The sequence below is a fragment of the Macaca fascicularis genome, chromosome 5 (assembly GCF_037993035.2).
Source record: "Macaca fascicularis isolate 582-1 chromosome 5, T2T-MFA8v1.1".
Classification (NCBI taxonomy): Eukaryota; Metazoa; Chordata; class Mammalia; order Primates; family Cercopithecidae; genus Macaca; species Macaca fascicularis.
This window is the reverse complement of record NC_088379.1, coordinates 105,026,744-105,042,472: the sequence shown is the minus strand read 5'-3', so window position 1 is coordinate 105,042,472 and position 15,729 is coordinate 105,026,744. Positions and strand designations below refer to the sequence as shown.

The 15,729-nt window shown below is 36.8% G+C and overlaps 1 long non-coding RNA gene across 1 annotated transcript in view; it reads right to left on the bottom strand.

The window, feature by feature from the left end:
- Positions 1-12,731, bottom strand: part of LOC135970967 (uncharacterized) — a 52,840-nt gene extending 40,109 nt beyond the window's left edge. The window contains exon 1 of the long non-coding RNA XR_010586922.2: positions 12,591-12,731. This is a non-coding gene — a long non-coding RNA (uncharacterized lncRNA). The remainder of the gene's footprint in view (positions 1-12,590) is intronic.
- Between the last annotated feature and the right edge of the window lie 2,998 nt (positions 12,732-15,729).

Sequence of the window (15,729 nt, the reverse complement as noted above, 5' to 3'; positions counted from 1 at the left end):
TCTAACTGGTGTGAGATGGTATCTCATTGTGGTTTTGATTTGCATTTCTCTGATGGCCAGTGATGATGAGCATTTTTTCATGTGTCTGTTGGCTGTATCAATGTCTTCTTTTGAGAAATGTCTGTTCATATCCTTTGCCCACTTTTTAATGGGGTTGTTTGTTTTTTTCTTGTAAATTTGTTTGAGTTCTTTGTAGGTTCTGGATATTAGCCCTTTGTCAGATGAGTAGATTGCAAAAATTTTCTCCCATTCTGTAGGTTGCCTGTTTACTCTGATGGTAGTTTCTTTTGCTGTGCAGAAGCTCTTTAGTTTAATGAGATCCGATTTGTCAATTTTGGCTTTTGTTGCCGTTGCTTTTGGTGTTTTAGACATGAAGTCTTTGCCCATGCCTATGTCCTGAATGGTACTACCTAGGTTTTCCTTCACTCTCATGGTATGAGATAAGAGAGTGTCGAATTCATTCTCATGGTGTTGAATTCACTTGATAGAATTCAGTACTTCTATTAAGTACTGATATGAGAGTGTTTAATGAACTTTATAACCATGCAGTGATACAGAACAGTAGAACTTATTCCTCCTATGTATCTGTAATTTTGTATCCATTAATCAACCTCTCCCTATCCCTCATTTTCCCCAACCCTTACCAACCTCTAGTGAGCATTCTGCTCTCTATTTTTATAAGGTCAACTTATTTAGCTTCCAAAAATGAGTGAGAATATGCAGTATTTATATTTCTGTATCTGGCTTATTTCACTTCATATAATATTCTCCAAACTCCTCCATAATGCCACAAATGACAGGAGTTTTTTTTAGCTTAAAGTCTATTTTATCTGATGTAAGTTTAGCTACTGATCATTTTTGGTTTTCCTTTGCATGGAATATCTTTTTCCACCCTTAACTTTAAATCTATGTGTGTTTTTAAAGGTGAAGTGAGTTTTTTATAGGAAGCATATAGCTAGGTGTTGTTTTATTAATCCATTCATTTCAAAAAATCCATCCTTTTTTTAAATCCAAATGGTTTTTTAAGCCATTTTATATCTTTTAATTGGGGAATTTAACCCATTTATACTCAAGGTTACTATTGGTAGCTGAGGTCTTACTCCTCTCAATTTGTTAATTGTTTTCTTATTGTTTTGTGCATCCTTTCTTCCTCTAGCATTGTATATCTTCTTGGTTGGATGCATTTCTGTAGTGATAAGTTAGATGACTTTCTCTTGCTCATTGGTGTACCCATTCTATCAGTGAGTTTTATATTCTCATCTGTTTTCTTATCCTTTCACTTCCAGATGTGGGATTCCCTGAAGTATTTCTTGTAAGATCAGTCAAGTGGTGATACATTTCCTGTTTTTTCTTGTCAGGGAAAGACTTTATTTAGCCTTCATTTTTAAAGAATAGCTTTTCTGGGGGTAGTATTCTTGGCCAGCAAGAGTTTTTTCAGCAACTTGAATATGTTGTCCCATTCTCTCCTGGTGTGCAAGTTTTCTGCTGAGAAAACTGTTGTTAGTCTAATAGAGATTTCCTTATATGTGACTTAAGGCTTTTCTCTATTTTTAAAATCCTTTCTTTGTCTTTGCCTTTTGATAGTAAGAGCCTAATAGGCCTTGGAGAGGAGCTTTTTGTGTTAAGTATATTTGGAGGCTTTGAGAGCTAGATATCCTAGATAACGTGGATCTAGATATCCATATCTCTCTGAAGACATGGGAAGTTTTCAACTGTTATTTTCTTAAATATGTTCACTGCGCCTCTTCCCATTTCTTCTACTTATGCAACTCTCAGATTCATATATTTCATTAAAGCTACTTAATGGTGTCCCATAAGTCCTGTAGGCTTTGTGAAAGAAAAATAAATCTTGGGACCCTAAAATCCCTAAGCCAGAAGGAAAAGTCAATCTGGGAACTGCAAGGGCAAACCTACCTTTCATTCTACTCCTAAATAAGACAGTTACAATTTAAAAAAAAAAAAAAAAAAAAAAAAAGCTACATACCTCCCTCACAATTTGCCCATGGGGAAATTCCTTGCAAACAAAGGACAGACAGAACTCAGTCATCCTTCTCCTCATGTGAGACAAATGCCTATCTGATTGCTTCCTTTGCCCTGTTGTTTCACTAAGCCAGACTAAAGCGTAAGTGATTATGCCTGTAAATTGTGTATTTAGTAAAAGACTAATCAGAAACTCAAAATAATGCATCTGTTTGTCTTTTATCTACTTATGACCTGGAAGCGGCCTCCCTGCTTCAAGTTGTCCTGCCTTTCCCGACCGAACCAATGTACATCTTACATATACTGATTGATGTCTCATGTCTCCCTAAAATGTATAAAACCAAGCTGTGCCCTGACCACCTTGGGCACATGTCATGAGGGCCTCCTGAGGCTGTGTCATGGGCATGTCCTTAACCTTAGCAAAATAAACTTTCTAAATTGATTAAGACTTGTCTCAGATGCTCTTGGTTTACAACTGCTTCATTCTTTCTTATTTATTTACTTATTTTGTCTGACTGTATTATTTCTAAAGACTTGGCTTCAAGTTCAGAAATTCTTTCTTCTGCTTAACTTAGTCTATTGTTGAAGCCATGATAGTATTTTTCATTTTATTTCTGAAATTATTTAGCCCAACTTTTTGGGTTTTGGGGGGATTTTGTGTTTGTCTTTTTGAGATGGAGTCTCACTGTATTGCCCAGGCTGAAGTGTGGTGGTATGATCTTGGCTCACTGCAACTTCTGCCTCCTAGGTTCAAGCAATTCTCCTACCTCAGCCTCCTGAGTTGCTAGGATTACAGGCACACACCACCACACCTGGCTATTTTTTGTGTTTTCAGTACAGACGGGGTTTCTCCATGTTGGCCAGGCCGGTCTCGAACTCCAGACCTCAAGTGATCTGCCCACCTCAGCTTCCCAAAGTGTTGGGATAAAATTAACTTTTTAACTACAGTACTGGTTTGCTTGTGGGTTTGTTTATAATTTGTCCCAATAAACATTGTATATTAGAATATATTAATGTAAAATGTAAAGAAAACTAAATATTTAAATTCCCAACATTCACATGTAATTGTAATATAACTTAGTTACAGTCATTCTTGTTTCCATTAAAAAGAAAGCCTTGGGCAATATTTTCAAAATAAAATAAACTATTAATAGCTGTCTCTAAAACCTTGATAAGTTTTTTAGGGACTCTATACAAGATGCACATTAGAAACAGATATAGAAATGTTACTTTCTTACTTCACCATTAAGAGGGTGAAATCAGCTGGTGCAGTAGCTCACGCTTGTAAACCCAGCACTTTGAGAGGCCAAGGGGGGTGGATCACCTGAAGTCAGAAGTTTGAGACCAGCCTGACCAATATGATGAAACCCCTTCTCTACTAAAACTACAAACATTAGCGGGATGTAGTGGCATGTGCCTGTAATCCCAGCTACTCGGAGGCTGAAACAGGAGAATCGCTTGAACCCGGGAGGCGGAGGTTGCAGTGAGCCGAGATTGTGCCATTGCACTCCAGCCTGGGCAACAAGAGTGGAACTCTGTCAGAAACTAAAAAAGGTGAAATCAAGGTGCTAAAAAGGCAGCACCCCCTCTAGAGTCTCTGGGAGAGAGCCTGATTATCTAAAACAGATGGCAATTCAAAGAAGCTGAATAGTTGGAAACAAACCTAAAAACACATGTGAATTATTTGACAGATTGTTTTCTTTAACTGATAATCATGTTATTGTAGAGTTTAAAGTATTCTGGTTTATATATTTAAAAGATTAAAATAATCAGGCTTTCTGGGTTAACCTGAATAGTCATAAATTTTTGCCATTCCCTCCAAGTGGTTTGTTCCTTGGCTTCTATCTCATATTGCATTTATAGGTTCTCTTTAGGAATCTTTGCACCCCACCCCCCAACAATCCTGTTCCCAGAATTCTGGAAGGTAGGCAAATATTGTCTCTTCTGTGGGAAATTCCAAACATAAAGGGCCTAAATATTCTGACATTGTGGATTCTCCACGTAAACCTCCCAGATGCCCTAAAATGTATCTAGCAGTGGATAAACACCATTTATGTGCTCAGAATGTCTAAAGCAGTCTTAGATGACCACCTGTATTAGTCAGCTCTCACACTACTAATAAAGACATACCTGAGACTGGGTAACTTATCAGGTATGTCTGATAAGAGGTTTAACCGTCTCACAGTTCAGAAAAAGAGGTTTAATGGACTCACAGTTCCACCTGTCTGGGATGCCTCACAATCATGGTGGAAGGCAAGTAGGAGAAAGGCACGTCTCACAAGGCAGCAGGCAAGAGAGAAATTGAGAGCCAAGTGAAAGGGGAAACCCCTTATAAAACCATCAGATCTCAAGAGACTTATTTACTACCAGGGGAACAGTATGGGGGAAACTGCTCCCATGATTCAGTTATCTCCTACTAGGTCCCTTCCACAACATATGAAAATTATGAAAGCTAAAATTCAAGATGAGATGATAGGGACACAGCCAAACCCTGTCACCATCTAACAATATGAAATGTGTTAGATAACAATCTAACACATTTCAAATATAATATGAAAATTTTATATATGTGAATACAGTTTATATATAAACATATAGTCTTTGTATATGTTACCTATAGACTATACACATATATATGCATTCAGAGAAGCAAGAAGATGTATTTTCATGAAACAAAACAGCAGGTTATTTCATGTAAAATGCAGACAACAAAGATAAGCTATTCACTATGATAAGAATTATAGCATAAATTAAAAACTCAACAGAAATATTGGAAGAAAAATTCAGGAAATTTCCCAGAAAGTAGAGCAAAACGCAAGAGATGTAAAAAAGAGAAGGGGAAAAGCAAGAAAATTAAAAGTAGCAAATCAAGACATTCAATATCTAAGTAGTAGAAGTTCCAAAATCAATGAATAAATAAAGTAGGGTGGGAGGGGAAGGGAGGGAAGATCATTAATATGACAACTTAAGTAAATTTTTTAGAACTGAAAAAAGACAGTTTTCTTAAATCATGGAATGCCAATGAAATGGACAAAAATGGACACACTTAAAGCAGATCATTATAAAATTTCATATTACTAACGATAAATATGTTGCAAGTTTCCAAAGGCAATAGGAGGACAAAGAGGAAAAGGGATAAAGGAAGAAGATAGGGCTGGAGAAATGTGGCCACAAGCCAAGGAATGCCAGCAGCCATAGGATCTGAAAGAGGCAAGGGACAGGCACTCTCCCAGAGCCTCTAGAAGGAGTGCTGCCCTGCCAACATCTTGATGTCAGCCCTTGATACTGATTTCAGACTTCTGGCCTCCAGAACTGTGAGAGAATAAACTTCCATTGTTTTAAGCCACATAGTTTGTAACAATTTGTTAGAGCAGTAACAGGAAACCAACAGAGCAGGTGTGCCCCAGATGTATAGCACACAGGATATATTGGCATAAGTCAATATTGAAATACAAGAAGGTTATAGAACGTCAAACAGATTTAACACAAGACTACCTCAAGGCATTTAATAATCAAACTCCCAAAGGTCAAGGATAAAGAAAGAATCCAAAAGCAGTGAGAAAAAAGAAACAAATAGCGTACAATATTGCTCAAATACGTTTGGCAGCAGACTTTTCAGTGGAAACAGGAGAGAGTGGTATGACACATTTAAAGTGCTGAAGAAAAAAACTTTTACCCTAGAATAATATATCCAACAAAAATATTCCTTAAGCAGGAACGAGAAATAAAGACCTTCCCAGACAACAAAAGCTGAGGGATTTCATCATGTAGGCCAGACCTGTCCTACAAGAAATACTAAAGGAAGTTTTTAAATCTGAAAGAAAAGGGTGTTAACAAGCAAGAAGAAATCATCTGAAAGTACAGAACTCACTGATAATAGTAAGCACACAGAAAAACACAGAATAACATAACACTGTAATTGTGGCATATAAACTCTTGACATAAGTAGAAAGACTAAATGATAAGCCTATCAAAAATAATAACTTCAACACATTTTCAAGACATAGTACAAGAAAGACATAAAGAGAAACATGAAAAATTGAAAAGTTTGGGACAAAATTAAAGTGTAGAGTTTCTATTAGTATTTTTGATGTTTATTTGTTTATGCATCAGTGTTACGTTGTCATTAGTTTAAAATAAAGGGTTATAAGGCCGGGTGCAGTGGCTCATGCCTGTAATCCAGCACTTTGGGAGGCCAAGAAAGGTGGATCGTGAGGTCAGGAGTTCAAGACCAGCCTGGCCAAGATGCTGAAACCCCGTCTCTACTAAAAATACAAAAATTAGCCAGACGTGGTAGCATGCACCTGTAATCCCAGCTATTTGGGAGGCTGAGGCAGGAGAATCACTTGAACCCAAGTGGCAGAATTTGCAGTGAGCCGAGATCACACCGCTGCACTCCCACCTGGGCAACAGAACAAGACTCTGTCCTCAAAAAGAAAAAAGCATTATAAGATAGTATTTGCAAGTCTCATGGTGACTTTGAATTAAAAAACACACAATGGTACATCAAAAATAAAAAGTAAAAAATTAAAGCATACCACCAGGAAAAAACACCTTAACTAAAAGGAAGACAGAAAGAAAGACCAGAAAACAAATAACAAAATGGTGAAGGAAGCCCTTACTTATCAATAATAACATTGAATGTGAGTAGAACAAACTCTCCAATGAAAAGACATAGAGTGGCTGAATGGATGAAAGAAACAAGACTCAATGACCTATTGCCTACAAAAAACACACTTTCCCTAGAAATATCCACAAAGACAGAAAATAATGAGATGGAAAAAGATATCCTATGCAAGTGGAAACCGAAGAAGAGCATCAGTAGCTATACTTATGAGACAAAATAGATTTCAAGACAAAAACTGTAAGAAGAGACAGAAAAGGTCATCATATATTGACAAAGGGGTCAATTCAGCAAGAGGGTATAACAATTGTAAATATATATGCACACAACACTGGAGCAACCAGATATATAAAGCAAATATATGGAACCAAAGAGATAGACCCCAATACATTAGTAGCTGGAGACTCTAACACCCCACTTTCAGCATTGGACAAAACTCACAGACAGAAAACCAACAAAGGAACATCAGACTTATTCTGCACAATAGAACAAATGAACCTAATAGATAGCTACATAACATTTTATTCAATGGCTGCAGAATATACATTTTTCTCTTTAGCACATGGATCACTCTCAAGGGTAGACCATATGTTAGGTCACAAAACAAATAAAAACTTTCAAAAAATTAAAATAATATTAAGCATCTTCTCTGCAACAATGAAATAAAACTGGAAATCAATAGCAAGAGAAATTTTAAAAACTATACAAATATATGGAAATTAAATAATATGCTCCTGAATGACCAGTATGTCAATAAAGAAATTAAGAAGGAAATTGAAAAATTTCTTGAAACAAATGATAATAGAAACACAACATACCAAAATCTATGGAATACAGTGAAAGAAGTAGAAGAAAAACTTCAAATAAATAACCTAATGATGCATCTTAAAGAACTATACAAGCAAGAGCAAGACAAACCCAAAATTAGTAGAAGAAAATAAATAATAAAGATCAGAGCATAAGAGTTTTAAATGAAGAAAACAATACATAAGATCAATGAAACAAAAAGTTGATTTTTTGAAAAGGTAAACGAAATTGACAAATCTTTAGCCAGACTAAGAAAAAGCGAAAGAATACCCACATAAATAAAATCAGAGATGAAAAAAAAGACATTACTGCCGAGACCAGCTTGGTTGTGGAGACCTTAACACAGCAGTGCTAGAGGAATTAAAGACACACACACAAATATAGCATGTGGAGTGGGAAATCAGGGGACTCACAGCCTTCAGACCTGAAAGCCCCAAACAGAGTTTGATCCACATTTAAAGCCAGTGATAAGCATTATTTCTATAGATTATAGATTAACTAAAAGTATTCCTTATGGGAAACAAAGGGAGGGCTCTGGCTAGTTATCTGCAGCAGGAGCATATCCTTAAGTCACAGATCGCTCATGCTGTTGTTTGTGGTTTAGGAACACCTTTAAGCAGTTTTCTGCCCTGCGTGGGCCAGGTGTTCCTTGCTCTTATTTTGGTAAACCCACAACCTTCAGCATGGGCATCATGGCCATCATGAACATGTCACAGTGCTGCAGAGATTTTGTTTATGGCCAGTTTAGGGACCAGTTTATGGCCAGATTTGGGGGCCTGTTCCCAACACATTACAACTGATACAACAGAAATTCAAAGGATCATTATTAGGTACCATATGTTGATAAACTGGAAAATATAGAAGGAATGGATAAATTCTTAGCAACAGACAACATGCCAAAATTGAACCATGAAGAAATCCAAAACCTGAACAGGTCAATAAAAAGTAATGAGATTAAAACCATAATAAAAGATCTCCCAGCAAAGAAGAGTCTGGGACCCAATGGCTTCACTGCTAAACTCTACCAAACATTTAAAGAACTAATACTAATCCTACTCAAATTGTTCCAAAAAACAGAGGAGGAGGAAATACTTCCAAACTGATTCTATGAGGCTAGTATTACTCTAATACCAAAACCAGACAAAGGCATATTAAAATAAATAATTAAAAATTATAAGCTAACATCTCTGATGAATATTGATGCAAAAATCATCAAGAAAATACTAGCAAGCAAAATTCAAAAATATATTACAAAGATCATTCATCATGACCAAGTGGGATTTATTCCAGGAATGCAAGAATGGTTCAGCATATGCAAATCAGTCGATGTGATACATCATATCAACAGAATGAAGGAAAAAAAACATATGATCATTTAAATGGATGCTGAAAACCCTTTTGATAAAGATCAACATCTTTCATGATTAAAAAAAAAAACTCAGAAAACAGGGTATTAAAAGAGTGTATCTCAACATAATAAAAACCATATATGACAGACCCACAGCTGGTTTTATACCTTATGGGGAAAAACTGAAAACTTTTCCTCTTAAATCTGAAACACGACAAGGATGCTCACTTTCACCACTGTTATCCAACATAATACTGGAATTCTTAGCTAGAGCAATCAGGCAAGAGAAAGAAAGAGAAAGAAATAATGGGAATCCAAACGAAAAAAGAAGTCAATTATCCTGTTGGCAGATGATATAATCTTATATTTGAGAAAACCGAAAGACTCCACCAAAAAACTACTCAAACTGATAAACAAATTCGGTAGTTTTAGGATACAGAATCAATGTACAAAAATCAGTAACATTTCTATATATCAACAGTGAACAATCTGAAAAGGAAATCAAAAAAGTAATTCCATTTACAGCCACAACAAATAAAATTAAATACTTAGGTATTCATCAGAGAAGTCAAAAATCTTCACAATGAAAACTATAAAATGTCAATGTAAAAAAATGGAAGAGGACACAAAGAAATGGAAAGACATTCCATGTTCACGGATTGGAAGAATCAACATTATTAAAACGTCCATGCTACACAAAGCAATCTACAGAATCAATGCAATCCCTATCAATATACCAATGATATCCTTCACAGAAATAGAAAAAACAATCCTAAAATTAAATAGAATCACAAAAGATTCAGAATGGCCAAAACTGTCCTGAGAAAAAAGAATAAAGCTGTAAGAATCACATGATCTGATTTCAAAATATACTACAAAGCTATAGTAACCAAAACAGCATGATACTACCATAAAAACAGACACATAGACCAATAAAACAGCATAGAGAACCCAGAAACAAATCTTCATACCTACAGTAAACTCATTTTCAACAAAGCCACCAAGAACATACACTGAAGAAAAAAAAGTCTTTTCAATAAATGGTGCTGGGAGAATTGAATATTCATAAGCAGAAGAATGAAACTTGACCCCTATCTCTCACTATATACAAAAATCAAATCAAAATGAATTAAAGGCTTAAAATCTAAGCTTCAAATTATGAAACTACTACAAGAAAACATTGGGGAAGCCCTCCAAGATGTTGGTCTGGGCAAAAATTTCTTGAATAATACCTCACAAGCACAGGCAAACAAATCAAAAATGGACAAATGGGATCACATCATGTTAAAAAAAACTTCAGCATAGCAAAGGAAACAATGAACAAAGTGAAGAGACAACTCACAGAATGGAAGAAAATATTTGAAAAAAACCCATTTGATAAAGAATTAATAACCAGAATATATAAGGAGCTCAAACAACTCTATAGGGAAAAAAATCTAATAATTCAACTTTAAAATGGGCAAAATATTTGAATAGATATTTCTCATAAAAAGACAAACAAATGGCAAGCATGCATATGATGATGATCATTGATCAAAACTACAATGAGATATCATCCTAGCCCCATTAAATTGGCTTGTTTTTTCCTGAGATGGAGTCTTGCTCTCTTGCCAGGCCAGAATGCAGTGGCATGGTCTCAGCTCACTGAAACCTCCACCTCTTGGGTTCAAGTGATTCCCCAACCTCAGCCTCCCAAGTAGGTGGGACTACAGGCATGCACCACCATGCCCAGCTAATTTTTTGTATGTTAGTAGAGATGGGGTTTCACCATGTTGGCCAGGATGGTCTCAATCTCCTGACCTCATGGTCTGCCTGCCTTGGCTTCCCAAAGTGCTGGGATTACAGGTGTGAGCACTGCACCCAGCCTAAAATGTCTTTTATCCAAAAGTCAGGCAATAACAAATGCTGGTGAGGATGTAGAGAAAAGGGAAACCTCATACACTGTTGGTAGGAATGGAAACCAGTACAACCACTATGGAGAACATTTTGGAGGTTCCTCAAAAAGCTAAAAATGGAGGTATCGTGTTATCCTGCAATATCACTTCTGGGTATATGCCCCAAAGAAGAAAATCAGGGTACTAAAGAGATATCTGCATTCCCATGTTTATTGCAGCACTGTTCACAACAGCGAAAATTTGGAAGGAACCCAAGTATCTATCAATAGATGAATGGATAAAGAAAATGTGCTACTTATACACAATGGAGTACTATTCTTCCATGAAAAAGAATGAGATCCTGTCACTTGCAGCAACATGGATGGAACTGGAGGTCATTATGTTAAATGAAATAAGCCAGGCAGAGAAAGACAAACATCACATGTTCTCACTTATTTGTGGGATCTGAAAATCAAAACAATTGAACTTGTGGAGAGAGAGAATAGAGGGATGGTTACCAGAAGCCAGCAAGGGTAGTGAGAGGGATGGAGGAAGGTGCGGATGGTTAATGAGTAAAAAAAAAAAGAATAAATAAGACCTGGTATTTGACAGCACAGCAGGGGGACTATAATCAATAATAATTATGCACTTTAAAATAACTAAAAGAGTATAATTAGATTGTACACAGAGGATAAATAGTTACGGAGATGGATACCCACTTTTCCACAATGTGATTTTTATGCATTGCATACCTATACCAAAATATCTCATGTACCCCATAAGTATATACACCTACTGGGTAGCCACAAAAATTAAAATTAAGACTATATTAGTGCAAAAAAAAAGAGTTGCTTACATTCCAAAATTCACAAAATACAAAATGAATAGAAATCATAGAACAAATTTCATAGCATTGTACAAATAAGTATATATGGCTGGGGATAACATTTTCAGTGACTATACTTTATAAGAATTCTAAAGGTACTACGTTTCAAACACCTTGGAAGTGCTCTGGAAAACTTCTACTTGAAAGCCAATGCAGGGTGTGTAGAAAATTGCAGAGCAGAGCTATGTCAAGTCTATAACAGAAGAGAGCAACTGGGGCCCATTAGTTAGCTCCACTGGCTTCCCCTTGGTTGACTATTCTGGATCTTTTCCTTTCTTTTCACATCCCTTAAACTAACTCACTCCAGTGCTTTCTATATTCGCAAATTATAATCATTACAAAGACATCAACTCAGATATGGAAAAAAAAAACACAGAAAAAGAAAGAATAAGAAAAAAGATAGAAACTAAATCTGTGTAAACACATGTTTACTTGAGGGTCTGCTTCTGGAACCACTGCTGGGCCAAGAACTATATCAATGTGTCCAGTTAGGAAAGAGAAAATTCTTTCAAACAAAGGCGATTTAATACAGAAAGTTGGTTATTGATGTGTTGGAAGGTGAAAAAATTACAAAGGGAAAATTGAGGTCACCCAAAACATTAAGAACATTAAGCTCCTGAGGGAGGACTAAAAAGAGGTGGTACAGTTACCAGAACTAAAACCTCAGAGGAAAGGGTATAGCCCAGTGGCTGCTCAGAAGGCAAAGCTCATACTTACACTTCCAAGAGAGTGTGGCCCAGCTGTGGCTGGTCCCTGTGAGAGTAAGGCAATGCTGGTGCCAAGAGGGCCTAAAACAGCTGATCCAACCGTGTGACATGGAGTGACACTAGTGGGAATTGGAAAGAAAGTCCCTTCTTCCCTCCACTGTTTTCAAATCTCTCCAGCACCTCTCATTGGCAGAACCATTAGAAAAGCCAGATGTCAAGGGAGATGGGAAATCAAATTTGGAGAGTCACAGCACTGGCAGCATAGAACAAATTATAAAAGGGTAAACTGTGTGAGACAATAGGTAAATAAACAACATTGCATTTTTGTTTACTTCAATTCCAACCTACACTCATCCTTGCTTACCTCCAATGGCCACATATACGACATCTCCCTTTTAGAAAATGAAACTCCTCCTTCTGGTCCTTCCCAGCACTGTTTCAAGAGGTTCTTCTTTCTCCAGCATCTTCAGACACCCCTGATCTTTCCTGACTGAGAAACAATTCTGAGGTTTTCCCCAGAGTTCAAGTTCCTAACTAAGGAATAATAATGATGGTAATAAAAATAGCTAACAATTAAGTGGCACTTAATATATGCCAGGCACTGTTCCAAGTGCTTTATATTTACTAACTCATTTAATCCTCAGATCAATCCTATGATGTAGGTACTACTCTGATTCCTTTTCACAGGTAAGGAAACCATAGCTCAGAACCAGGGCCCCCAGATCTTTCCAGACTGCCATGATCTTGTGAAACAATAGGTAAATAAATAAACTGTGGGAGACAATAGGGTAAATAATCTTTCCAGACTGCCATGGTTCTTGCACAGACAACTAACTGCTGTGAAAGAAACTCCCACTTAATCTAATTTTCCCTCCAGTTGCTCTACTGTTTCCTTCCCTTGGATGACAAACTTCCTAAAGAATAACGTGCTCCCCTTTCTGACCCTTTCTGATTCCTCAGCCTTTGGCTGCAGGCCCACCCTCCCTCCACAGTCATGAAGGACCTCTGGGAACCAATTCCAAGGCTTCCTTTAGCTTCCTTCCTCTTGACTTCCTGCGGCAGAGTTATCTTCTTTTCATGACTCTGCCGTATGTAATTTTCAGATTGTTGTCCATCTCTTCACTGTTTTCTATCAACTTTCTCAAAGACCGTTCTTCCGTCTAAATCTCTCTCAAAACATTAATTCATATTGAGAGTTAGAAATTATCACCTCTCACATTATTGGTCTCAAATCCATGTATTGGGTCATTTTATATTGCATACAACATCCCCTTGCTACCCAGTACCCAGCTGGAATTTTCACTCAGCATATTTCAAAGTTACCTAAAATTTAACATGTTCAAATTAACTTTCTTTGTTAGTCAATAAAGCTACTTTCATCCTACTCCTTCAGGCAGGAATTTTTGGAGTTGTTTTGGAGTTATCACAAGTTCTTTGATTTTTTTCTTTAAAATGTATTTCTTCATTCCTCCCTTGCTATTTCTACTAAGTCCTGGAACTAGAGCAGTGAGCAGATGAAAGTACAGACTTTGGAGGCAGACAGTCTGAGTTCTTACTCTGATTCAGCCACACCCCGGCTGGGGTCCCTGGTTCTGGGCTATGGTTTTCTTACCCACGAAAAGGAATCATATTACTACCCACATCATAGGATTGATCTGAGGATTAAATGAGTTAGTAAACATAAAGCACTTAGAACACTGCCTGGCATATATTAAATGCCACTTAATTGTTAGCTATTGTTATTATCATCATTATTATTCCTTAGTTAGGAACTTGAACTCTGGGGAAAACCTCTTAGAATTGTCTCTCAGGAATTTGCTTAACCTCTTTTATCCTCAGTTTCTTTACAAAGTGTGACTTATGATACTATTTTCCTAAAGAGAATTAAGTTAAAAGATATAAGTAAAGCACTTAATAAAGTAATCACTCAATACATTTTGGCCATTGTTAGTAATATAATGTGATTATCAATGAAAATAATATGATTCTATGTGAAATCACTGTAGATTCTTCATCCTTAAAAAACTATTTTCAATTTATAGACGGTGTATTCATCTCTTCTGACACTATGAAGAAATACCCGAGACTGTGTAGTTTATAAAGGAAAGAGGTTTAATTGACTCACAGTTCTGCATTGCTGGTGAGGCCTCAGAAACTTACAGTCATGGGGGAAAGCAAAGGAGAAGCAGACACCTTCTAAAAGGGTGGCAGGACAGAGTGAGTGCAGCAGTGGAAATGCCAGATGCTTATAAAACCATCAGATCTCATAAGGCTCATTCATCATGAGAACAGCATGGGGGGAAACCACTCCCATGATCCAATTACCTCCACCTGGTCCCACCCTTGACTCATGGGGATCATCGGGATTACAATTCAAGGTGAGATTTGGGTGGAGTCACAGAGTCAAACCAAATCAGATGGTGCCCTTCATTTGTATATATTCTTTTATTGTTGAAATTGTGGAATTCATGCCATTTTTTATTATTTTAAATTATTATATGATATTTTTGTTTCTCCATCACATTAAAATGATTATTGACGTAGCACTTTCTTATACCAATCTACAATATTTCACTAAACCATTTGCTGAACATTAAGATTTTTTGAGATTGGTACTCAGAGGAAGCTGCCAGGAATATGTGTACAACTTTGTCTTTTGGCTTCTCTGAGATTATTTCCCAAAATCTTTCATAGGGAGAGATATGAACAAGCATTTCCAACATTCTATATATATGTGTTTTATGAGAGAATTAGGACCAAGTTGGAAAAATATTTTCTAATCCGAGGGTAGAGGAGATAACTTTAACTCTCTCACCAACTTTGGTTTCAATCTCAAAGTGAAATGAAGTGAATACTTGATTTGTGGTGTTGAATTTGGGTAGATTAAACATACAGCCTTAGAAGCTTAGACATTTTGCTCCTTAGTCTGCTTCAACCCCACAATATCTGAAATATGTTAGACTATGCATCTGTGAGAACAGTCCTATATTTTCCCTATCCAAATATGTTTAAATAAATATTAACCACATTGTTTTGCCAAGTCATTTGGCCAATAAAATGTGGAATTTGAACAGTATAACTTCTGAGCTCCTTGCCAGTTACAGTGTTTTTCCTCAAGCCTTGTGCAATGTGGAGCTATTATTCGGGGGGGATAGCTGACTGTCTTACTCTAACTCTGTTCTGCCCCATGCCTTTTTTTTAGTGGAAAGAATATGGGCATCAGACAGATGTGACTTGGGATTCTGCCTCTGCCATTTACTAGCTTTGTGACACCTTTGAAGATGATGTGGCTTTCTACACCTGCATAACCTCAACCCTCTGGTTTTCACTGATTGCTTCACAGCCAGACATCAGACCCAGGTTGGACCCCTGACTCAACTGTGTGATTGAGAGACTCTAGTTAAAACATAGAAGAATCAGGGCCAGAGTGTATTCAGAAAGAAAAAGAGAAAAAGAGAGAAGCAATGAGGAGAGACAGCCCTTGATGTCCAGTTGCTCAAGAT